Source organism: Podarcis vaucheri (genome assembly GCF_965113315.1).
Source record: "Podarcis vaucheri genome assembly, chromosome: 9".
Lineage (NCBI taxonomy): Eukaryota > Metazoa > Chordata > Lepidosauria > Squamata > Lacertidae > Podarcis > Podarcis vaucheri.
Genome location: NC_138767.1, coordinates 69,164,074 through 69,190,806, shown reverse-complemented (window position 1 = coordinate 69,190,806; position 26,733 = coordinate 69,164,074).

Below are 26,733 nucleotides of genomic sequence, written 5' to 3'. Positions count from 1 at the left end.
TGCCAGAAGCTTGCAAATGATCCCCTGAAAGCTTTGGCGATGGAAACAGAAGGCTTTTTATCACAGGACAAGAAATCAGCCCTCAAAAACTTAACCGGCACAAAACATTTTTTTGAAAAAATCCCTAAGCCCCAGTCGGGGTCACAATTTCAGCAAAAATCTGACTTTTGGCAATTCACTCAAAAATGGTGCCAAAAGCTTGAAAATGCTCTCCTGAAAGGTTTGGCACTCGAAACAGAAGGCTTTTTATCACAGGACAAGAAATCAGCCCTCAAAAACTTAACCGGCTGAAAATATTTTTTTGAAAAAATCCCTAAGCCCTGGGGTCACAATTTCAGCAAAAATCTGACTTTTGGCAATTCACTCAAAAATGGTGCCAGAAGCTTGCAAATGATCCCCTGAAAGCTTTGGCGATGGAAACAGAAGGCTTTTTATCACAGGACAAGAAATCAGCCCTCAAAAACTTAACCGGCTGAAAATATTTTTTTGAAAAAATCCCTAAGCCCCGGGGTCACAATTTCAGCAAAAATCTGACTTTTGGCAATTCACTCAAAAATAGTGCCAGAAGCTTGCAAATGATCCCCTGAAAGCTTTGGCGATGGAAACAGAAGGCTTTTTATCACAGGACAAGAAATCAGCCCTCAAAAACTTTACCGGCAGAAAATATTTTTTTGAAAAAATCCCTAAGTCCCGGGGTCACAATTTCTGCAAAAATCTGACTTTTGGCAATTGACTCAAAAATGGTGCCAGAAGCTTGCAAATGATCCCCTGAAATCTTTGGCGATGGAAACAGAAGGCTTTTTATCACAGGACAAGAAATCAGCCCTCAAAAACTTAACCGGCTGAAAATATTTTTTTGAAAAAATCCCTAAGCCCCGGGGTCACAATTTCAGCAAAAATCTGACTTTTGGCAATTCACTCAAAAATAGTGCCAGAAGCTTGCAAATGATCCCCTGAAAGCTTTGGCGATGGAAACAGAAGGCTTTTTATCACAGGACAAGAAATCAGCCCTCAAAAACTTAACCGGCAGAAAATATTTTTTTGAAAAAATCCCTAAGTCCCGGGGTCACAATTTCTGCAAAAATCTGACTTTTGGCAATTCATTCAAAAATGGTGCCAGAAGCTTGCAAATGATCCCCTGAAAGCTTTGGCGATGGAAACAGAAGACATTTTAGAACAGGACAAGAAATCAGCCCTCAAAAACGTAACCAGCAGAAAATATTTTTTTGAAAAAATCCCTAAGCCCCGGGGTCAAAATTTCAGCCAAAATCTGACTTTTGGCAATTCACTCAAAAATGGTGCCAGAAGCTTGCAAATGATCCCCTGAAAGCTTTGGCGATGGAAACAGAAGGCTTTTTATCACAGGACAAGAAATCAGCCCTCAAAAACTTAACGGGCAGCAAATATTTTTTTGAAAAAATCCCTAAGCCCCGGGGTCACAATTTCAGCAAAAATCTGACTTTTGGCAATTCACTCAAAAATGGTGCCAGAAGCTTGCAAATGATGCCCTGAAAGCTTTGGGGATGGAAACAGAAGGCTTTTTATCACAGGACAAGAAATCAGCCCTCAAAAACTTAACCGGCAGAAAATATTTTTTTGAAAAAATCCCTAAGCCCCGGGGTCACAATTTCAGCAAAAAACTGACTTTTGGCAATTCACTCAAAAATGGTGCCAGAAGCTTGCAAATGATCCCCTGAAAGCTTTGGCGATGGAAACAGAAGGCTTTTTATCACAGGACAAGAAATCAGCCCTCAAAAACTTAACCGGCAGAAAACATTTTTTTGAAAAAATCCCTAAGCCCCGGGGTCACAATTTCAGCAAAAATCTGACTTTTGGCAATTCACTCAAAAATGGTGCCAGAAGCTTGCAAATGATCCCCTGAAAGCTTTGGCGATGGAAACAATGTTGCCAGAAGCTTGCAAATGATCCCCTGAAAGCTTTGGCGATGGAAACAGAAAGCTTTTTATCACAGGACAAGAAATCAGCCCTCAAAAACTTAACTGGCGGAAAATATTTTTTTGAAAAAATCCCTAAGCCCCGGGGTCACAATTTCAGCAAAAATCTGACTTTTGGCAATTCACTCAAAAATGGTGCCAGAAGCTTGCAAATGATCCCCTGAAAGCTTTGGCGATGGAAACAGAAGGCTTTTTATCACAGGACAAGAAATCAGTCCTCAAAAACTTAACCGGCAGAAAATATTTTTTTGAAAAAATCCCTAAGCCCCGGGGTCACAATTTCAGCAAAAATCTGACTTTTGGCAATTCACTCAAAAATGGTGCCAGAAGCTTGCAAATGATCCCCTGAAAGCTTTGGCGATGGAAACAGAAGGCTTTTTATCACAGGACAAGAAATCAGTCCTCAAAAACTTAACCGGCAGAAAATATTTTTTTGAAAAAATCCCTAAGCCCCGGGGTCACAATTTCAGCAAAAATCTGACTTTTGGCAGTTCACTCAAAAATGGTTCCAAGAGCTTAAAAAGGCTCCCCTGAAAGCTTTGGCGATGGAAACAGAAGGCTTTTTATCACAGGACAAGAAATCAGCCCTCAAAAACTTAACCGGCAGAAAATATTTTTTTGAAAAAATCCCTAAGCCCCGGGGTCAAAATTTCAGCAAAAATCTGACTTTTGGCAATTCACTCAAAAATGGTGCCAGAAGCTTGCAAATGATCCCCTGAAAGCTTTGGCGATGGAAACAGAAGGCTTTTTATCACAGGACAAGAAATCAGCCCTCAAAAACTTAACCGGCAGAAAACATTTTTTTGAAAAAATCCCTAAGCCCCGGTGTCACAATTTCAGCAAAAATCTGACTTTTGGCAATTCACTCAAAAATGGTGCCAGAAGCTTGCAAATGATGCCCTGAAAGCTTTGGGGATGGAAACAGAAGGCTTTTTATCACAGGACAAGAAATCAGCCCTCAAAAACTTAACCGGCAGAAAATATTTTTTTGAAAAAATCCCTAAGCCCCGGGGTCACAATTTCAGCAAAAAACTGACTTTTGGCAATTCACTCAAAAATGGTGCCAGAAGCTTGCAAATGATCCCCTGAAAGCTTTGGCGATGGAAACAGAAGGCTTTTTATCACAGGACAAGAAATCAGCCCTCAAAAACTTAACCGGCAGAAAACATTTTTTTGAAAAAATCCCTAAGCCCCGGGGTCACAATTTCAGCAAAAATCTGACTTTTGGCAATTCACTCAAAAATGGTGCCAGAAGCTTGCAAATGATCCCCTGAAAGCTTTGGCGATGGAAACAATGTTGCCAGAAGCTTGCAAATGATCCCCTGAAAGCTTTGGCGATGGAAACAGAAAGCTTTTTATCACAGGACAAGAAATCAGCCCTCAAAAACTTAACTGGCGGAAAATATTTTTTTGAAAAAATCCCTAAGCCCCGGGGTCACAATTTCAGCAAAAATCTGACTTTTGGCAATTCACTCAAAAATGGTGCCAGAAGCTTGCAAATGATCCCCTGAAAGCTTTGGCGATGGAAACAGAAGGCTTTTTATCACAGGACAAGAAATCAGTCCTCAAAAACTTAACCGGCAGAAAATATTTTTTTGAAAAAATCCCTAAGCCCCGGGGTCACAATTTCAGCAAAAATCTGACTTTTGGCAGTTCACTCAAAAATGGTTCCAAGAGCTTAAAAAGGCTCCCCTGAAAGGTTTGGCACTCGAAACAGAAGGCTTTTTATCACAGGACAAGAAATCAGCCCTCAAAAACTTAACCGGCAGAAAATATTTTTTTGAAAAAATCCCTAAGGCCCGGGGTCACAATTTCAGCAAAAATCTGACTTTTGGCAATTCACTCAAAAATGGTGCCAGAAGCTTGCAAATGATACCCTGAAAGCTTTGGCGATGGAAACAGAAGGCTTTTTATCACAGGACAAGAAATCAGCCCTCAAAAACTTAACCGGCAGAAAATATTTTTTTGAAAAAATCCCTAAGCCCCGGGGTCAAAATTTCAGCCAAAATCTGACTTTTGGCAATTCACTCAAAAATGGTGCCAGAAGCTTGCAAATGATCCCCTGAAAGCTTTGGCGATGGAAACAGAAGGCTTTTTATCACAGGACAAGAAATCAGCCCTCAAAAACTTAACCGGCAGAAAACATTTTTTTGAAAAAATCCCTAAGCCCCAGTCGGGGTCCCAATTTCAGCAAAAATCTGACTTTTGGCAATTCACTCAAAAATGGTGCCAGAAGCTTGCAAATGATCCCCTGAAAGCTTTGGCGATGGAAACAGAAGGCTTTTTATCACAGGACAAGAAATCAGCCCTCAAAAACTTAACCGGCAGAAAACATTTTTTTGAAAAAATCCCTAAGCCCCGGGGTCACCATTTCAGCAAAAATCTGACTTTTGGCAATTCACTCAAAAATGGTGCCAAAAGCTTGAAAATGCTCTCCTGAAACGTTTGGCACTCGAAACAGAAGGCTTTTTATCACAGGACAAGAAATCAGCCCTCAAAAACTTAACCGGCTGAAAATATTTTTTTGAAAAAATCCCTAAGCCCCGGGGTCACAATTTCTGCAAAAATCTGTCTTTTGGCAATTCACTCAAAAATGGTGCCAGAAGCTTACAAATGATCCCCTGAAAGCTTTGGCGATGGAAACAGAAGGCTTTTTATCACAGGACAAGAAATCAGCCCTCAAAAACTTAACCGGCAGAAAACATTTTTTTGAAAAAATCCCTAAGCCCCGGGGTCACAATTTCAGCAAAAATCTGACTTTTGGCAATTCACTCAAAAATGATGCCAGAAGCTTGCAAATGATCCCCTGAAAGCTTTGGCGATGGAAACAGAAGGCTTTTTATCACAGGACAAGAAATCAGCCCTCAAAAACGTAACCGGCAGAAAATATTTTTTTGAAAAAATCCCTAAGCCCCGGGGTCAAAATTTCAGCAAAAATCTGACTTTTGGCAATTCACTCAAAAATGGTGCCAGAAGCTTGCAAATGATCCCCTGAAAGCTTTGGCGATGGAAACAGAAGGCTTTTTATCACAGGACAAGAAATCAGCCCTCAAAAACTTAACCGGCAGCACATATTTTTTTGAAAAAATCCCTAAGCCCCGGGGTCACAATTTCAGCAAAAAACTGACTTTTGGCAATTCACTCAAAAATGGTGCCAAAAGCTTGCAAATGATGCCCTGAAAGCTTTGGGGATGAAAACAGAAGGCTTTTTATAACAGGACAAGAAATCAGCCCTCAAAAATTAACCGGCAGAAAATATTTTTTTGAAAAAATCCCTAAGCCCCAGTCGGGGTCACAATTTCAGCAAAAATCTGACTTTTGGCAATTCATTCAAAAATGGTGCCAGAAGCTTGCAAATGATCCCCTGAAAGCTTTGGCGATGGAAACAGAAGGCTTTTTATCACAGGACAAGAAATCAGCCCTCAAAAACTTAACCGGCAGAAAACATTTTTTTGAAAAAATCCCTAAGCCCCAGTCGGGGTCACAATTTCAGCAAAAATCTGACTTTTGGCAATTCACTCAAAAATAGTGCCAGAAGCTTGCAAATGATCCCCTGAAAGCTTTGGCGATGGAAACAGAAGGCTTTTTATCACAGGACAAGAAATCAGCCCTCAAAAACTTAACCGGCAGAAAATATTTTTTTGAAAAAATCCCTAAGCCCCGGGGTCACAATTTCAGCAAAAAACTGACTTTTGGCAATTCACTCAAAAATGGTGCCAGAAGCTTGCAAATGATCCCCTGAAAGCTTTGGCGATGGAAACAGAAGGCTTTTTATCACAGGACAAGAAATCAGCCCTCAAAAACTTAACCGGCAGAAAACATTTTTTTGAAAAAATCCCTAAGCCCCGGGGTCACAATTTCAGCAAAAATCTGACTTTTGGCAATTCACTCAAAAATGGTGCCAGAAGCTTGCAAATGATCCCCTGAAAGCTTTGGCGATGGAAACAATGTTGCCAGAAGCTTGCAAATGATCCCCTGAAAGCTTTGGCGATGGAAACAGAAAGCTTTTTATCACAGGACAAGAAATCAGCCCTCAAAAACTTAACTGGCGGAAAATATTTTTTTGAAAAAATCCCTAAGCCCCGGGGTCACAATTTCAGCAAAAATCTGACTTTTGGCAATTCACTCAAAAATGGTGCCAGAAGCTTGCAAATGATCCCCTGAAAGCTTTGGCGATGGAAATAGAAGGCTTTTTATCACAGGACAAGAAATCAGTCCTCAAAAACTTAACCGGCAGAAAATATTTTTTTGAAAAAATCCCTAAGCCCCGGGGTCACAATTTCAGCAAAAATCTGACTTTTGGCAGTTCACTCAAAAATGGTTCCAAGAGCTTAAAAAGGCTCCCCTGAAAGGTTTGGCACTCGAAACAGAAGGCTTTTTATCACAGGACAAGAAATCAGCCCTCAAAAACTTAACCGGCAGAAAATATTTTTTTGAAAAAATCCCTAAGGCCCGGGGTCACAATTTCAGCAAAAATCTGACTTTTGGCAATTCACTCAAAAATGGTGCCAGAAGCTTGCAAATGATACCCTGAAAGCTTTGGCGATGGAAACAGAAGGCTTTTTATCACAGGACAAGAAATCAGCCCTCAAAAACTTAACCGGCTGAAAATATTTTTTTGAAAAAATCCCTAAGCCCCGGGGTCACAATTTCAGCAAAAATCTGACTTTTGGCAATTCACTCAAAAATAGTGCCAGAAGCTTGCAAATGATCCCCTGAAAGCTTTGGCGATGGAAACAGAAGGCTTTTTATCACAGGACAAGAAATCAGCCCTCAAAAACTTAACCGGCAGAAAATATTTTTTTGAAAAAATCCCTAAGTCCCGGGGTCACAATTTCTGCAAAAATCTGACTTTTGGCAATTCACTCAAAAATGGTGCCAGAAGCTTGCAAATGATCCCCTGAAAGCTTTGGCGATGGAAACAGAAGACATTTTAGAACAGGACAAGAAATCAGCCCTCAAAAACGTAACCGGCAGAAAATATTTTTTTGAAAAAATCCCTAAGCCCCGGGGTCAAAATTTCAGCCAAAATCTGACTTTTGGCAATTCACTCAAAAATGGTGCCAGAAGCTTGCAAATGATCCCCTGAAAGCTTTGGCGATGGAAACAGAAGGCTTTTTATCACAGGACAAGAAATCAGCCTTCAAAAACTTAACGGGCAGCAAATATTTTTTTGAAAAAATCCCTAAGCCCCGGGGTCACAATTTCAGCAAAAATCTGACTTTTGGCAATTCACTCAAAAATGGTGCCAGAAGCTTGCAAATGATGCCCTGAAAGCTTTGGGGATGGAAACAGAAGGCTTTTTATCACAGGACAAGAAATCAGCCCTCAAAAACTTAACCGGCAGAAAATATTTTTTTGAAAAAATCCCTAAGCCCCGGGGTCACAATTTCAGCAAAAAACTGACTTTTGGCAATTCACTCAAAAATGGTGCCAGAAGCTTGCAAATGATCCCCTGAAAGCTTTGGCGATGGAAACAGAAGGCTTTTTATCACAGGACAAGAAATCAGCCCTCAAAAACTTAACCGGCAGAAAACATTTTTTTGAAAAAATCCCTAAGCCCCGGGGTCACAATTTCAGCAAAAATCTGACTTTTGGCAATTCACTCAAAAATGGTGCCAGAAGCTTGCAAATGATCCCCTGAAAGCTTTGGCGATGGAAACAATGTTGCCAGAAGCTTGCAAATGATCCCCTGAAAGCTTTGGCGATGGAAACAGAAAGCTTTTTATCACAGGACAAGAAATCAGCCCTCAAAAACTTAACCGGCGGAAAATATTTTTTTGAAAAAATCCCTAAGCCCCGGGGTCACAATTTCAGCAAAAATCTGACTTTTGGCAATTCACTCAAAAATGGTGCCAGAAGCTTGCAAATGATCCCCTGAAAGCTTTGGCGATGGAAACAGAAGGCTTTTTATCACAGGACAAGAAATCAGCCCTCCAAAATTTAACCGGCAGAAAATATTTTTTTGAAAAAATCCGTAAGCCACAATTTCAGCAAAAATCTGACTTTTGGCAATTCACTCAAAAATGGTGCCAACCGGTTGTAAATGCTCACCTGAAAGCTTTGGCGATGGAAACAGAAGGCTTTTTATCACAGGACAAGAAATCAGCCCTCAAAAACTTAACCGGCAGAAAATATTTTTTTGAAAAAATCCCTAAGCCCCGGGGTCACAATTTCAGCAAAAATCTGACTTTTGGCAATTCACTCAAAAATGGTGCCAGAAGCTTTCAAATGACCCCCTGAAAGCTTTGGCAATGTAAACAGAAGGCTTTTTATCACAGGACAAGAAATCAGTCCTCAAAAACTTAACCGGCAGAAAATATTTTTTTGAAAAAATCCCTAAGCCCCGGGGTCACAATTTCAGCAAAAATCTGACTTTTGGCAGTTCACTCAAAAATGGTTCCAAGAGCTTAAAAAGGCTCCCCTGAAAGGTTTGGCACTCGAAACAGAAGGCTTTTTATCACAGGACAAGAAATCAGCCCTCAAAAACTTAACCGGCAGAAAATATTTTTTTCAAAAAATCCCTAAGGCCCGGGGTCACAATTTCAGCAAAAATCTGACTTTTGGCAATTCACTCAAAAATGGTGCCAGAAGCTTGCAAATGATTCCTTGAAAGCTTTGGCGATGGAAACAGAAGGCTTTTTATCACAGGACAAGAAATCAGCCCTAAAAAACTTAACCGGCAGAAAATATTTTTTTGAAAAAATCCCTAAGCCCCGGGGGTCACAATTTCAGCAAAAATCTGACTTTTGGCAGTTCACTCAAAAATGGTTCCAAGAGCTTAAAAATGCTCCCCTGAAAGGTTTGGCACTCGAAACAGAAGGCTTTTTATCACAGGACAAGAAATCAGCCCTCAAAAACTTAACCGGCAGAAAATATTTTTTTGAAAAAATCCCTAAGCCCCGGGGTCACAATTTCAGCAAAAATCTGACTTTTGGCAATTCACTCAAAAATGGTGCCAGAAGCTTGCAAATGATCCCCTGAAAGGTTTGGCACTCGAAACAGAAGGCTTTTTATCACAGGACAGGAAATCAGCCCTCAAAAACTTAACCGGCAGAAAATATTTTTTTGAAAAAATCCCTAAGCCCCGGGGTCACAATTTCAGCAAAAATCTGACTTTTGGCAATTCACTCAAAAATGGTGCCAGAAGCTTGCAAATGATTCCTTGAAAGCTTTGGCGATGGAAACAGAAGGCTTTTTATCACAGGACAAGAAATCAGCCCTAAAAAACTTAACCGGCAGAAAATATTTTTTTGAAAAAATCCCTAAGCCCCGGGGTCACAATTTCAGCAAAAATCTGACTTTTGGCAGTTCACTCAAAAATGGTTCCAAGAGCTTAAAAATGCTCCCCTGAAAGGTTTGGCACTCGAAACAGAAGGCTTTTTATCACAGGACAAGAAATCAGCCCTCAAAAACTTAACCGGCAGAAAATATTTTTTTGAAAAACCCGGGGTCACAATTTCAGCAAAAATCTGACTTTTGGCAATTCACTCAAAAATGGTGCCAGAAGCTTTCAAATGACCCCCTGAAAGGTTTGGCACTCGAAACAGAAGGCTTTTTATCACAGGACAAGAAATCAGCCCTCAAAAACTTAACCGGCAGAAAATATTTTTTTGAAAAAATCCCTAAGCCCCGGGGTCACAATTTCAGCAAAAATCTGACTTTTGGCAATTCACTCAAAAATGGTGCCAGAAGCTTGCAAATGATCCCCTGAAAGCTTTGGCGATGGAAACAGAAGGCTTTTTATCACAGGACAAGAAATCAGCCCTCAAAAACTTAACCGGCAGAAAATATTTTTTTGAAAAAATCCCTAAGCCCCGGGGTCACAATTTCAGCAAAAATCTGACTTTTGGCAATTCACTCAAAAATGGTGCCAGAAGCTTTCAAATGACCCCCTGAAAGCTTTCGCAATGTAAACAGAAGGCTTTTTATCACAGGACAAGAAATCAGTCCTCAAAAACTTAACCGGCAGAAAATATTTTTTTGAAAAAATCAATAAGCCCCGGGGTCACAATTTCAGCAAAAATCTGACTTTTGGCAGTTCACTCAAAAATGGTTCCAAGAGCTTAAAAAGGCTCGCCTGAAAGCTTTGGCGATGGAAACAGAAGGCTTTTTATCACAGGACAAGAAATCAGCCCTCAAAAACTTAACCGGCAGAAAATATTTTTTTGAAAAACCCGGGGTCACAATTTCAGCAAAAATCTGACTTTTGGCAATTCACTCAAAAATGGTGCCAGAAGCTTTCAAATGACCCCCTGAAAGGTTTGGCACTCGAAACAGAAGGCTTTTTATCACAGGACAAGAAATCAGCCCTCAAAAACTTAACCGGCAGAAAATATTTTTTTGAAAAAATCCCTAAGGCCCGGGGTCAAAATTTCAGCAAAAATCTGACTTTTGGCAGTTCACTCAAAAATGGTGCCAGAAGCTTGCAAATGATCCCCTGAAAGGTTTGGCACTCGAAACAGAAGGCTTTTTATCACAGGACAAGAAATCAGCCCTCAAAAACTTAACCAGCAGAAAATATTTTTTTGAAAAAATCCCTAAGCCCCGGGGTCACAATTTCAGCAAAAATCTGACTTTTGGCAATTCACTCAAAAATGGTGCCAGAAGCTTGCAAATGATCCCCTGAAAGCTTTGGTGATGGAAACAGAAGGCTTTTTATCACAGGACAAGAAATCAGCCCTCAAAAACTTAACCGGCAGAAAATATTTTTTTGAAAAAATCCTTAAGCCCCGGGGTCACAATTTCAGCAAAAATCTGACTTTTGGCAATTCACTCAAAAATGGTGCCAGAAGCTTGCAAATGATCCCCTGAAAGCTTTGGCGATGGAAACAGAAGGCTTTTTATCACAGGACAAGAAATCAGCCCTCAAAAACTTAACCAGCAGAAAATATTTTTTTGAAAAAATCCCTTAGCCCCGGGGTCACAATTTCAGCAAAAATCTGACTTTTGGCAATTCACTCAAAAATGGTGCCAGAAGCTTGCAAATGATCCCTTGAAAGCTTTGGCGATGGAAACAGAAGGCTTTTTATCACAGGACAAGAAATCAGCCCTCAAAAACTTAACCGGCAGAAAATATTTTTTTGAAAAAATCCCTAAGCCCCGGGGTCACAATTTCAGCAAAAATCTGACTTTTGGCAATTCACTCAAAAATGGTGCCAGAAGCTTGCAAATGATCCTCTGAAAGCTTTGGTGATGGAAACAGAAGGCTTTTTATCACAGGACAAGTAATCAGCCCTCAAAAACGTAACCGGTAGAAAATATTTTTCTGAAAAAATCCCTAAGCCCCGGGGTCACAATTTCAGCAAAAATCTGACTTTTGGCAATTCACTCAAAAATGGTGCCAGAAGCTTGCAAATGATCCCCTGAAAGCTTTGGCGATGGAAACAGAAGGCTTTTTATCACAGGACAAGAAATCAGCCCTCAAAAACTTAACCGGCAGAAAATATTTTTTTGAAAAAATCCCTAAGCCCCGGGGTCACAATTTCAGCAAAAATCTGAATTTTGGCAATTCACTCAAAAATGGTGCCAAAAGCTTGAAAATGCTCTCCTGAAAGGTTTGGCACTCGAAACAGAAGGCTTTTTATCACAGGACAAGAAATCAGCCCTCAAAAACTTAACCGGCAGAAAATATTTTTTTGAAAAAATCCCTAAGCCCCGGTCGGGGTCACAATTTCAGCAAAAATCTGACTTTTGGCAATTCACTCAAAAATGGTGCCAGAAGCTTGCAAATGATCCCCTGAAAGATTTGGCGATAGAAACAGAAGGCTTTTTATCACAGGACAAGAAATCAGCCCTCAAAAACTTAACCGGCAGAAAATATTTTTTTGAAAAAATCCCTAAGCCCCGGGGTCACAATTTCAGCAAAAATCTGACTTTTGGCAATTCACTCAAAAATGATGCCAGAAGCTTGCAAATGATTCCCTGAAAGCTTTGGCGATGGAAACAGAAGGCTTTTTATCACAGGACAAGAAATCAGCCCTCAAAAACTTAAACGGCAGAAAATATTTTTTTGAAAAAATCCCTAAGCCCCGGGGTCACAATTTCAGCAAAAATCTGACTTTTGGCAATTCACTCAAAAATAGTGCCAAAAGCTTGAAAATGCTCTCCTGAAAGGTTTGGCACTCGAAACAGAAGGCTTTTTATCACAGGACAAGAAATCCGCCCTCAAAAACGTAACCGGAAGAAAATATTTTTTTGAAAAAATCCCTAAGCCCCGGGGTCACAATTTCAGCAAAAATCTGACTTTTGGCAATTCACTCAAAAATGGTGCCAAAAGCTTGAAAATGCTCTCCTGAAAGGTTTGTCACTCGAAACAGAAGGCTTTTTATCACAGTACAGGAAATCAGCCCTCAAAAACTTAACGGGTAGAAAATACTTTTTTGAAAAAATCCCTAAGCCCCGGGGTCACAATTTCAGCAAAAATCTGACTTTTGGCAGTTCACTCAAAAATGGTGCCAGAAGCTTGCAAATGATCCCCTGAAAGCTTTGGCGATGGAAACAGAAGGCTTTTTATCACAGGACAAGAAATCAGCCCTCAAAAACTTAACCGGCAGAAAATATTTTTTTGAAAAAATCCCTAAGCCCCGGGGTCACAATTTCAGCAAAAATCTGACTTTTGGCAATTCACTCAAAAATAGTGCCAGAAGCTTGCAAATGATCCCCTGAAAGCTTTGGCGATGGAAACAGAAGGCTTTTTATCACAGGACAAGAAATCAGCCCTCAAAAACTTAACCGGCAGAAAATATTTTTTTTGAAAAAACCCCTAAGTCCCGGGGTCACAATTTCTGCAAAAATCTGACTTTTGGCAATTCACTCAAAAATGGTGCCAGAAGCTTGCAAATGCTCCCCTGAAAGCTTTGGCGATGGAAACAGAAGGCTTTTTATCACAGGACAAGAAATCAGCCCTCAAAAACTTAACCGGCAGAAAATATTTTTTTGAAAAAATCCCTAAGCCCCGGGGTCACAATTTCAACAAAAATCTGACTTTTGGCAATTCACTCAAAAATGGTGCCAGAAGCTTGCCAATGATCCCCTGAAAGCTTTGGCGATGGAAACAGAAGGCTTTTTATCACAGGACAAGAAATCAGCCCTCAAAAACTTAACCGGCAGAAAATATTTTTTTGAAAAAATCCCTAAGCCCCGGGGTCACAATTTCAGCAAAAATCTGACTTTTGGCAATTCACTCAAAAATGGTGCCAAAAGCTTGAAAATGCTCTCCTGAAAGGTTTGGCACTCGAAACAGAAGGCTTTTTATCACAGGACAAGAAATCAGCCCTCAAAAACTTAACCGGCAGAAAATATTTTTTTGAAAAAATCCCTAAGCCCCGGGGTCACAATTTCAGCAAAAATCTGACTTTTGGCAATTCACTCAAAAATGGTGCCAGAAGCTTGCAAATGATCCCCTGAAAGATTTGGCGATAGAAACAGAAGGCTTTTTATCACAGGACAAGAAATCAGCCCTCAAAAACTTAACCGGCAGAAAATATTTTTTTGAAAAAATCCCTAAGCCCCGGGGTCACAATTTCAGCAAAAATCTGACTTTTGGCAATTCACTCAAAAATGATGCCAGAAGCTTGCAAATGATTCCCTGAAAGCTTTGGCGATGGAAACAGAAGGCTTTTTATCACAGGACAAGAAATCAGCCCTCAAAAACTTAAACGGCAGAAAATATTTTTTTGAAAAAATCCCTAAGCCCCGGGGTCACAATTTCAGCAAAAATCTGACTTTTGGCAATTCACTCAAAAATAGTGCCAAAAGCTTGAAAATGCTCTCCTGAAAGGTTTGGCACTCGAAACAGAAGGCTTTTTATCACAGGACAAGAAATCCGCCCTCAAAAACGTAACCGGAAGAAAATATTTTTTTGAAAAAATCCCTAAGCCCCGGGGTCACAATTTCAGCAAAAATCTGACTTTTGGCAATTCACTCAAAAATGGTGCCAAAAGCTTGAAAATGCTCTCCTGAAAGGTTTGTCACTCGAAACAGAAGGCTTTTTATCACAGTACAGAAAATCAGCCCTCAAAAACTTAACGGGTAGAAAATACTTTTTTGAAAAAATCCCTAAGCCCCGGGGTCACAATTTCAGCAAAAATCTGACTTTTGGCAGTTCACTCAAAAATGGTGCCAGAAGCTTGCAAATGATCCCCTGAAAGCTTTGGCGATGGAAACAGAAGGCTTTTTATCACAGGACAAGAAATCAGCCCTCAAAAACTTAACCGGCAGAAAATATTTTTTTGAAAAAATCCCTAAGCCCCGGGGTCACAATTTCAACAAAAATCTGACTTTTGGCAATTCACTCAAAAATAGTGCCAGAAGCTTGCAAATGATCCCCTGAAAGCTTTGGCGATGGAAACAGAAGGCTTTTTATCACAGGACAAGAAATCAGCCCTCAAAAACTTAACCGGCAGAAAATATTTTTTTGAAAAAATCCCTAAGCCCCGGGGTCACAATTTCTGCAAAAATCTGACTTTTGGCAATTCACTCAAAAATGGTGCCAAAAGCTTGAAAATGCTCTCCTGAAAGGTTTGGCACTCGAAACAGAAGGCTTTTTATCACAGGACAAGAAATCAGCCCTCAAAAACTTAACGGGTAGAAAATACTTTTTTGAAAAAATCCCTAAGCCCCGGGGTCACAATTTCAGCAAAAATCTGACTTTTGGCAATTCACTCAAAAATGGTGCCAAAAGCTTGCAAATGATCCCCTGAAAGCTTTGACGATGGAAACAGAAGGCTTTTTATCACAGGACAAGAAATCAGCCCTCAAAAACTTAACCGGCAGAAAATATTTTTTTGAAAAAATCCCTAAGCCCCGGGGTCACAATTTCAGCAAAAATCTGACTTTTGGCAGTTCACTCAAAAATGGTGCCAGAAGCTTGCAAATGATCCCCTGAAAGCTTTGGCGATGGAAACAGAAGGCTTTTTATCACAGGACAAGAAATCAGCCCTCAAAAACTTAACCGGCAGAAAATATTTTTTTGAAAAAATCCCTAAGCCCCGGGGTCACAATTTCAGCAAAAATCTGACTTTTGGCAGTTCACTCAAAAATAGTGCCAGAAGCTTGCAAATGATCCCCTGAAAGCTTTGGCGATGGAAACAGAAGGCTTTTTATCACAGGACAAGAAATCAGCCCTCAAAAACTTAACCGGCAGAAAATATTTTTTTTGAAAAAACCCCTAAGTCCCGGGGTCACAATTTCTGCAAAAATCTGACTTTTGGCAATTCACTCAAAAATGGTGCCAGAAGCTTGCAAATGCTCCCCTGAAAGCTTTGGCGATGGAAACAGAAGGCTTTTTATCACAGGACAAGAAATCAGCCCTCAAAAACTTAACCGGCAGAAAATATTTTTTTGAAAAAATCCCTAAGCCCCGGGGTCACAATTTCAGCAAAAATCTGACTTTTGGCAATTCACTCAAAAATGGTGCCAAAAGCTTGAAAATGCTCTCCTGAAAGGTTTGGCACTCGAAACAGAAGGCTTTTTATCACAGGACAAGAAATCAGCCCTCAAAAACTTAACGGGCAGAAAATATTTTTTTGAAAAAACCCCTAAGCCCCGGTCGGGGTCACAATTTCAGCCAAAATCTGACTTTTGGCAATTCACTCAAAAATGGTGCCAGAAGCTTGCAAATGATCCCCTGAAAGCTTTGGCGATGGAAACAGAAGGCTTTTTATCACAGGACAAGAAATCAGCCCTCAAAAACTTAACCGGCAGCAAATATTTTTTTGAAAAAATCCCTAAGCCCCGAAGTCACAATTTCAGCAAAAATCTGACTTTTGGCAATTCACTTAAAAATGCTGCCAGAAGCTTGCAAATGATCCCCTGAAAGCTTTGGCGATGGAAACAGAAGGCTTTTTATCACAGGACAAGAAATCAGCCCTCAAAAACTTAACCGGCAGAAAATATTTTTTTGAAAAAATCCCTAAGCCCCGGGGTCACAATTTCAGCAAAAATCTGACTTTTGGCAATTCACTCAAAAATGATGCCCGAAGCTTGCAAATGATTCCCTGAAAGCTTTGGTGATGGAAACAGAAGGCTTTTTATCACAGGACAAGAAATCAGCCCTCAAAAACTTAACCGGCAGAAAATATTTTTTTGAAAAAATCCCTAAGCCCCGGGGTCACAATTTCAGCAAAAATCTGACTTTTGGCAATTCACTCAAAAATGGTGCCAGAAGCTTGCAAATGATCCCCTGAAAGCTTTGGCGATGAAAACAGAAGGCTTTTTATCACAGGACAAGGAATCAGCCCTCAAAAACTTAACCGGCAGAAAACATTTTTTTGAAAAAATCCCTAAGCCCCGGGGTCACAATTTCAGCAAAAATCTGACTTTTGGCAATTCACTCAAAAATGGTGCCAAAAGCTTGAAAATGCTCCCCTGAAAGCTTTGGCGATGGAAACAGAAGGCTTTTTATCACAGGACAAGAAATCAGCCCTCAAAAACGTAACCGGCAGCAAATATTTTTTTGAAAAAATCCCTAAGCCCCGGGGTCACAATTTCAGCAAAAATCTGACTTTTGGCAATTCACTCAAAAATGGTGCCAGAAGCTTGCAAATGATCCCCTGAAAGCTTTGGCGATGGAAACAGAAGGCTTTTTATCACAGGACAAGAAACCAGCCCTCAAAAACTTAACCGGCAGCAAATATTTTTTTGAAAAAATCCCTAAGCCCCAGCCGGGGTCACAATTTCAGCAAAAATCTGACTTTTGGCAATTCACTCAAAAATGGTGCCAGAAGCTTGCCAATGATCCCCTGAAAGCTTTGGCGATGGAAACAGAAGGCTTTTTATCACAGGACAAGAAATCAGCCCTCAAAAACTTAACCGGCAGAAAATATTTTTTTGAAAAAATCCCTAAGCCCCGGGGTCACAATTTCAGCAAAAATCTGACTTTTGGCAATTCACTCAAAAATGGTGCCAGAAGCTTGCAAATGATCCCTTGAAAGCTTTGGCGATGGAAACAGAAGGCTTTTTATCACAGGACAAGAAATCAGCCCTCAAAAACTTAACCGGCAGAAAATATTTTTTTGAAAAAATCCCTAAGCCCCGGGGTCACAATTTCAGCAAAAATCTGACTTTTGGCAATTCACTCAAAAATGGTGCCAAAAGCTTGAAAATGCTCTCCTGAAAAATTTGGTACTCGAAACAGAAGGCTTTTTATCACAGGACAAGAAATCAGCCCTCAAAAACTTAACCGGCAGAAAACATTTTTTTGAAAAAATCCCTAAGCCCCGGGGTCACAATTTCAGCAAAAATCTGACTTTTGGCAATTCACTCAAAAATGGTGCCAGAAGCTTGCAAATGATCCCCTGAAAGCTTTGGCGATGGAAACAGAAGGCTTTTTATCACAGGACAAGAAACCAGCCCTCAAAAACTTAACCGGCAGCAAATATTTTTTTGAAAAAATCCCTAAGCCCCAGCCGGGGTCACAATTTCAGCAAAAATCTGACTTTTGGCAATTCACTCAAAAATGGTGCCAGAAGCTTGCCAATGATCCCCTGAAAGCTTTGGCGATGGAAACAGAAGGCTTTTTATCACAGGACAAGAAATCAGCCCTCAAAAACTTAACCGGCAGAAAATATTTTTTTGAAAAAATCCCTAAGCCCCGGGGTCACAATTTCAGCAAAAATCTGACTTTTGGCAATTCACTCAAAAATGGTGCCAGAAGCTTGCAAATGATCCCTTGAAAGCTTTGGCGATGGAAACAGAAGGCTTTTTATCACAGGACAAGAAATCAGCCCTCAAAAACTTAACCGGCAGAAAATATTTTTTTGAAAAAATCCCTAAGCCCCGGGGTCACAATTTCAGCAAAAATCTGACTTTTGGCAATTCACTCAAAAATGGTGCCAAAAGCTTGAAAATGCTCTCCTGAAAAATTTGGTACTCGAAACAGAAGGCTTTTTATCACAGGACAAGAAATCAGCCCTCAAAAACTTAACCGGCAGAAAACATTTTTTTGAAAAAATCCCTAAGCCCCGGGGTCACAATTTCAGCAAAAATCTGACTTTTGGCAATTCACTCAAAAATGGTGCCAAAAGCTTGAAAATGCTCCCCTGAAAGCTTTGGCGATGGAAACAGAAGGCTTTTTATCACAGGACAAGAAATCAGCCTTCAAAAACGTAACCGGCAGCAAATATTTTTTTGAAAAAACCCCTAAGCCCCGGGATCACAATTTCAGCAAAAATCTGACTTTTGGCAATTCACTCAAAAATGATGCCAGAAGCTTGCAAATGATCCCCTGAAAGCTTTGGCGATGGAAACAGAAGGCTTTTTATCACAGGACAAGAAATCAGCCCTCAAAAACTTAACCGGCAGAAAATATTTTTTTGAAAAAATCCCTAAGCCCCGGGGTCACAATTTCAGCAAAAATCTGACTTTTGGCAATTCACTCAAAAATGGTGCCAGAAGCTTGCAAATGATCCCCTGAAAGCTTTGGCGATGGAAACAGAAGGCTTTTTATCACAGGACAAGAAATCATCCCTCAAAAACTTAACCGGCAGAAAATGTTTTTTTGAAAAAAAACCCTAAGCCCCGGGGTCACAATTTCAGCAAAAATCTGACTTTTGGCAATTCACTCAAAAATGGTGCCAAAAGCTTGAAAATGCTCTCCTGAAAGGTTTGGCACTCGAAACAGAAGGCTTTTTATCACAGGACAAAAAATCCGCCCTCAAAAACTTAACCGGCAGAAAATATTTTTTTGAAAAAATCCCTAAGCCCCGGGGTCACAATTTCAGCAAAAATCTGACTTTTGGCAATTCACTCAAAAATGGTGCCAAAAGCTTGAAAATGCTCTCCTGAAAGTTTTGGCACTCGAAACAGAAGGCTTTTTATCACAGGACAAGAAATCAGCCGTCGAAAACTTAACGGGTAGAAAATACTTTTTTGAAAAAATCCCTAAGCCCCGGGGTCACAATTTCAGCAAAAATCTGACTTTTGGCAATTCACTCAAAAATGGTGCCAAAAGCTTGAAAATGCTCTCCTGAAAGGTTTGGCACTCGAAACAGAAGGCTTTTTACCACAGGACAAGAAATCAGCCCTCAAAAACTTAACGGGTAGAAAATACTTTTTTGAAAAAATCCCTAAGCCCCGGGGTCACAATTTCAGCAAAAATCTGACTTTTGGCATTTCACTCAAAAATGGTGCCAGAAGCTTGCAAATGATCCCCTGAAAGCTTTGACAATGGAAACAGAAGGCTTTTTATCACAGGACAAGAAATCCGCCCTCAAAAACTTAACCGGCAGAAAATATTTTTTTGAAAAAATCCTTAAGCCCCGGGGTCACAATTTCAGCAAAAATCTGACTTTTGGCAATTCACTCAAAAATGGTGCCAAAAGCTTGAAAATGCTCTCCTGAAAGGTTTGGCACTCGAAACAGAAGGCTTTTTACCACAGGACAAGAAATCAGCCCTCAAAAACTTAACGGGTAGAAAATACTTTTTTGAAAAAATCCCTAAGCCCCGGGGTCACAATTTCAGCAAAAATCTGACTTTTGGCAGTTCACTCAAAAATGGTGCCAGAAGCTTGCCAATGATCCCCTGAAAGCTTTGGCGATGGAAACAGAAGGCTTTTTATCACAGGACAAGAAATCAGCCCTCAAAAACTTAACCGGCAGAAAATATTTTTTTGAAAAAATCCCTAAGCCCCGGGGTCACAATTTCAGCAAAAATCTGACTTTTGGCAATTCACTCAAAAATGGTGCCAGAAGCTTGCAAATGATCCCCTGAAAGCTTTGGCGATGGAAACAGAAGGCTTTTTATCACAGGACAAGAAATCATCCCTCAAAAACTTAACCGGCAGAAAATGTTTTTTTGAAAAAAACCCTAAGCCCCGGGGTCACAATTTCAGCAAAAATCTGACTTTTGGCAATTCACTCAAAAATGGTGCCAAAAGCTTGAAAATGCTCTCCTGAAAGGTTTGGCACTCGAAACAGAAGGCTTTTTATCACAGGACAAAAAATCCGCCCTCAAAAACTTAACCGGCAGAAAATATTTTTTTGAAAAAATCCCTAAGCCCCGGGGTCACAATTTCAGCAAAAATCTGACTTTTGGCAATTCACTCAAAAATGGTGCCAAAAGCTTGAAAATGCTCTCCTTAAAGTTTTGGCACTCGAAACAGAAGGCTTTTTATCACAGGACAAGAAATCAGCCCTCAAAAACTTAACGGGTAGAAAATACTTTTTTGAAAAAATCCCTAAGCCCCGGGGTCACAATTTCAGCAAAAATCTGACTTTTGGCAATTCACTCAAAAATGGTGCCAAAAGCTTGAAAATGCTCTCCTGAAAGGTTTGGCACTCGAAACAGAAGGCTTTTTACCACAGGACAAGAAATCAGCCCTCAAAAACTTAACGGGTAGAAAATACTTTTTTGAAAAAATCCCTAAGCCCCGGGGTCACAATTTCAGCAAAAATCTGACTTTTGGCATTTCACTCAAAAATGGTGCCAGAAGCCTGCAAATGATCCCCTGAAAGCTTTGACGATGGAAACAGAAGGCTTTTTATCACAGGACAAGAAATCCGCCCTCAAAAACTTAACCGGCAGAAAATATTTTTTTGAAAAAATCCTTAAGCCCCGGGGTCACAATTTCAGCAAAAATCTGACTTTTGGCAATTCACTCAAAAATGGTGCCAAAAGCTTGAAAATGCTCTCCTGAAAGGTTTGGCACTCGAAACAGAAGGCTTTTTACCACAGGACAAGAAATCAGCCCTCAAAAACTTAACGGGTAGAAAATACTTTTTTGAAAAAATCCCTAAGCCCCGGGGTCACAATTTCAGCAAAAATCTGACTTTTGGCAGTTCACTCAAAAATGGTGCCAGAAGCTTGCCAATGATCCCCTGAAAGCTTTGGCGATGGAAACAGAAGGCTTTTTATCACAGGACAAGAAATCAGCCCTCAAAAACTTAACCGGCAGAAAATATTTTTTTGAAAAAATCCCTAAGCCCCGGGGTCACAATTTCAGCAAAAATCTGACTTTTGGCAATTCACTCAAAAATGGTGCCAAAAGCTTGAAAATGCTCTCCTGAAAGTTTTGGCACTCGAAACAGAAGGCTTTTTATCACAGGACAAGAAATCAGCCGTCGAAAACTTAACGGGTAGAAAATACTTTTTTGAAAAAATCCCTAAGCCCCGGGGTCACAATTTCAGCAAAAATCTGACTTTTGGCAATTCACTCAAAAATGGTGCCAAAAGCTTGAAAATGCTCTCCTGAAAGGTTTGGCACTCGAAACAGAAGGCTTTTTACCACAGGACAAGAAATCAGCCCTCAAAAACTTAACGGGTAGAAAATACTTTTTTGAAAAAATCCCTAAGCCCCGGGGTCACAATTTCAGCAAAAATCTGACTTTTGGCATTTCACTCAAAAATGGTGCCAGAAGCTTGCAAATGATCCCCTGAAAGCTTTGACAATGGAAACAGAAGGCTTTTTATCACAGGACAAGAAATCCGCCCTCAAAAACTTAACCGGCAGAAAATATTTTTTTGAAAAAATCCTTAAGCCCCGGGGTCACAATTTCAGCAAAAATCTGACTTTTGGCAATTCACTCAAAAATGGTGCCAAAAGCTTGAAAATGCTCTCCTGAAAGGTTTGGCACTCGAAACAGAAGGCTTTTTACCACAGGACAAGAAATCAGCCCTCAAAAACTTAACGGGTAGAAAATACTTTTTTGAAAAAATCCCTAAGCCCCGGGGTCACAATTTCAGCAAAAATCTGACTTTTGGCAGTTCACTCAAAAATGGTGCCAGAAGCTTGCCAATGATCCCCTGAAAGCTTTGGCGATGGAAACAGAAGGCTTTTTATCACAGGACAAGAAATCAGCCCTCAAAAACTTAACCGGCAGAAAATATTTTTTTGAAAAAATCCCTAAGCCCCGGGGTCACAATTTCAGCAAAAATCTGACTTTTGGCAATTCACTCAAAAATGGTGCCAGAAGCTTGCAAATGATCCCCTGAAAGCTTTGGCGATGGAAACAGAAGGCTTTTTATCACAGGACAAGAAATCATCCCTCAAAAACTTAACCGGCAGAAAATGTTTTTTTGAAAAAAACCCTAAGCCCCGGGGTCACAATTTCAGCAAAAATCTGACTTTTGGCAATTCACTCAAAAATGGTGCCAAAAGCTTGAAAATGCTCTCCTGAAAGGTTTGGCACTCGAAACAGAAGGCTTTTTATCACAGGACAAAAAATCCGCCCTCAAAAACTTAACCGGCAGAAAATATTTTTTTGAAAAAATCCCTAAGCCCCGGGGTCACAATTTCAGCAAAAATCTGACTTTTGGCAATTCACTCAAAAATGGTGCCAAAAGCTTGAAAATGCTCTCCTTAAAGTTTTGGCACTCGAAACAGAAGGCTTTTTATCACAGGACAAGAAATCAGCCCTCAAAAACTTAACGGGTAGAAAATACTTTTTTGAAAAAATCCCTAAGCCCCGGGGTCACAATTTCAGCAAAAATCTGACTTTTGGCAATTCACTCAAAAATGGTGCCAAAAGCTTGAAAATGCTCTCCTGAAAGGTTTGGCACTCGAAACAGAAGGCTTTTTACCACAGGACAAGAAATCAGCCCTCAAAAACTTAACGGGTAGAAAATACTTTTTTGAAAAAATCCCTAAGCCCCGGGGTCACAATTTCAGCAAAAATCTGACTTTTGGCATTTCACTCAAAAATGGTGCCAGAAGCCTGCAAATGATCCCCTGAAAGCTTTGACGATGGAAACAGAAGGCTTTTTATCACAGGACAAGAAATCCGCCCTCAAAAACTTAACCGGCAGAAAATATTTTTTTGAAAAAATCCTTAAGCCCCGGGGTCACAATTTCAGCAAAAATCTGACTTTTGGCAATTCACTCAAAAATGGTGCCAAAAGCTTGAAAATGCTCTCCTGAAAGGTTTGGCACTCGAAACAGAAGGCTTTTTACCACAGGACAAGAAATCAGCCCTCAAAAACTTAACGGGTAGAAAATACTTTTTTGAAAAAATCCCTAAGCCCCGGGGTCACAATTTCAGCAAAAATCTGACTTTTGGCAGTTCACTCAAAAATGGTGCCAGAAGCTTGCCAATGATCCCCTGAAAGCTTTGGCGATGGAAACAGAAGGCTTTTTATCACAGGACAAGAAATCAGCCCTCAAAAACTTAACCGGCAGAAAATATTTTTTTGAAAAAATCCCTAAGCCCCGGGGTCACAATTTCAGCAAAAATCTGACTTTTGGCAATTCACTCAAAAATGGTGCCAGAAGCTTGCAAATGATCCCCTGAAAGCTTTGGCGATGGAAACAGAAGGCTTTTTATCACAGGACAAGAAATTAGCCCTCAAAAACTTAACCGGCAGAAAATATTTTTTTGAAAAAATCCCTAAGGCCCGGGGTCACAATTTCAGCAAAAATCTGACTTTTGGCAATTCACTCAAAAATGGTGCCAAAAGCTTGAAAATGCTCCCCTGAAAGCTTTGGCGATGGAAACAGAAGGCTTTTTATCACAGGACAAGAAATCAGCCCTCAAAAACGTAACCGGCAGCAAATATTTTTTTGAAAAAATCCCTAAGCCCCAGGGTCACAATTTCAGCAAAAATCTGACTTTTGGCAATTCACTCAAAAATGATGCCAGAAGCTTGCAAATGATCCCCTGAAAGCTTTGGCGATGGAAACAGAAGGCTTTTTATCACAGGACAAGAAACCAGCCCTCAAAAACTTAACCGGCAGCAAATATTTTTTTGAAAAAATCCCTAAGCCCCAGCCGGGGTCACAATTTCAGCAAAAATCTGACTTTTGGCAATTCACTCAAAAATGGTGCCAGAAGCTTGCCAATGATCCCCTGAAAGCTTTGGCGATGGAAACAGAAGGCTTTTTATCACAGGACAAGAAATCAGCCCTCAAAAACTTAACCGGCAGAAAATATTTTTTTGAAAAAATCCCTAAGCCCCGGGGTCACAATTTCAGCAAAAATCTGACTTTTGGCAATTCACTCAAAAATGGTGCCAGAAGCTTGCAAATGATCCCTTGAAAGCTTTGGCGATGGAAACAGAAGGCTTTTTATCACAGGACAAGAAATCAGCCCTCAAAAACTTAACCGGCAGAAAATATTTTTTTGAAAAAATCCCTAAGCCCCGGGGTCACAATTTCAGCAAAAATCTGACTTTTGGCAATTCACTCAAAAATGGTGCCAAAAGCTTGAAAATGCTCTCCTGAAAAATTTGGTACTCGAAACAGAAGGCTTTTTATCACAGGACAAGAAATCAGCCCTCAAAAACTTAACCGGCAGAAAACATTTTTTTGAAAAAATCCCTAAGCCCCGGGGTCACAATTTCAGCAAAAATCTGACTTTTGGCAATTCACTCAAAAATGGTGCCAGAAGCTTGCAAATGATCCCCTGAAAGCTTTGGCGATGGAAACAGAAGGCTTTTTATCACAGGACAAGAAACCAGCCCTCAAAAACTTAACCGGCAGCAAATATTTTTTTGAAAAAATCCCTAAGCCCCAGCCGGGGTCACAATTTCAGCAAAAATCTGACTTTTGGCAATTCACTCAAAAATGATGCCAGAAGCTTGCAAATGATCCCCTGAAAGCTTTGGCGATGGAAACAGAAGGCTTTTTATCACAGGACAAGAAATCAGCCCTCAAAAACTTAACCGGCAGAAAATATTTTTTTTGAAAAAATCCCTAAGCCCCGGGGTCACAATTTCAGCAAAAATCTGACTTTTGGCAATTCACTCAAAAATGGTGCCAGAAGCTTGCAAATGATCCCCTGAAAGCTTTGGCGATGGAAACAGAAGGCTTTTTATCACAGGACAAGAAATCATCCCTCAAAAACTTAACCGGCAGAAAATGTTTTTTTGAAAAAAACCCTAAGCCCCGGGGTCACAATTTCAGCAAAAATCTGACTTTTGGCAATTCACTCAAAAATGGTGCCAAAAGCTTGAAAATGCTCTCCTGAAAGGTTTGGCACTCGAAACAGAAGGCTTTTTATCACAGGACAAAAAATCCGCCCTCAAAAACTTAACCGGCAGAAAATATTTTTTTGAAAAAATCCCTAAGCCCCGGGGTCACAATTTCAGCAAAAATCTGACTTTTGGCAATTCACTCAAAAATGGTGCCAGAAGCTTGCCAATGATCCCCTGAAAGCTTTGGCGATGGAAACAGAAGGCTTTTTATCACAGGACAAGAAATCAGCCCTCAAAAACTTAACCGGCAGAAAATATTTTTTTGAAAAAATCCCTAAGCCCCGGGGTCACAATTTCAGCAAAAATCTGACTTTTGGCAATTCACTCAAAAATGGTGCCAGAAGCTTGCAAATGATCCCTTGAAAGCTTTGGCGATGGAAACAGAAGGCTTTTTATCACAGGACAAGAAATCAGCCCTCAAAAACTTAACCGGCAGAAAATATTTTTTTGAAAAAATCCCTAAGCCCCGGGGTCACAATTTCAGCAAAAATCTGACTTTTGGCAATTCACTCAAAAATGGTGCCAAAAGCTTGAAAATGCTCTCCTGAAAAATTTGGTACTCGAAACAGAAGGCTTTTTATCACAGGACAAGAAATCAGCCCTCAAAAACTTAACCGGCAGAAAACATTTTTTTGAAAAAATCCCTAAGCCCCGGGGTCACAATTTCAGCAAAAATCTGACTTTTGGCAATTCACTCAAAAATGGTGCCAGAAGCTTGCAAATGATCCCCTGAAAGCTTTGGCGATGGAAACAGAAGGCTTTTTATCACAGGACAAGAAACCAGCCCTCAAAAACTTAACCGGCAGCAAATATTTTTTTGAAAAAATCCCTAAGCCCCAGCCGGGGTCACAATTTCAGCAAAAATCTGACTTTTGGCAATTCACTCAAAAATGGTGCCAGAAGCTTGCCAATGATCCCCTGAAAGCTTTGGCGATGGAAACAGAAGGCTTTTTATCACAGGACAAGAAATCAGCCCTCAAAAACTTAACCGGCAGAAAATATTTTTTTGAAAAAATCCCTAAGCCCCGGGGTCACAATTTCAGCAAAAATCTGACTTTTGGCAATTCACTCAAAAATGGTGCCAGAAGCTTGCAAATGATCCCTTGAAAGCTTTGGCGATGGAAACAGAAGGCTTTTTATCACAGGACAAGAAATCAGCCCTCAAAAACTTAACCGGCAGAAAATATTTTTTTGAAAAAATCCCTAAGCCCCGGGGTCACAATTTCAGCAAAAATCTGACTTTTGGCAATTCACTCAAAAATGGTGCCAAAAGCTTGAAAATGCTCTCCTGAAAAATTTGGTACTCGAAACAGAAGGCTTTTTATCACAGGACAAGAAATCAGCCCTCAAAAACTTAACCGGCAGAAAACATTTTTTTGAAAAAATCCCTAAGCCCCGGGGTCACAATTTCAGCAAAAATCTGACTTTTGGCAATTCACTCAAAAATGGTGCCAAAAGCTTGAAAATGCTCCCCTGAAAGCTTTGGCGATGGAAACAGAAGGCTTTTTATCACAGGACTAGAAATCAGCCTTCAAAAACGTAACCGGCAGCAAATATTTTTTTGAAAAAACCCCTAAGCCCCGGGATCACAATTTCAGCAAAAATCTGACTTTTGGCAATTCACTCAAAAATGATGCCAGAAGCTTGCAAATGATCCCCTGAAAGCTTTGGCGATGGAAACAGAAGGCTTTTTATCACAGGACAAGAAATCAGCCCTCAAAAACTTAACCGGCAGAAAATATTTTTTTTGAAAAAATCCCTAAGCCCCGGGGTCACAATTTCAGCAAAAATCTGACTTTTGGCAATTCACTCAAAAATGGTGCCAGAAGCTTGCAAATGATCCCCTGAAAGCTTTGGCGATGGAAACAG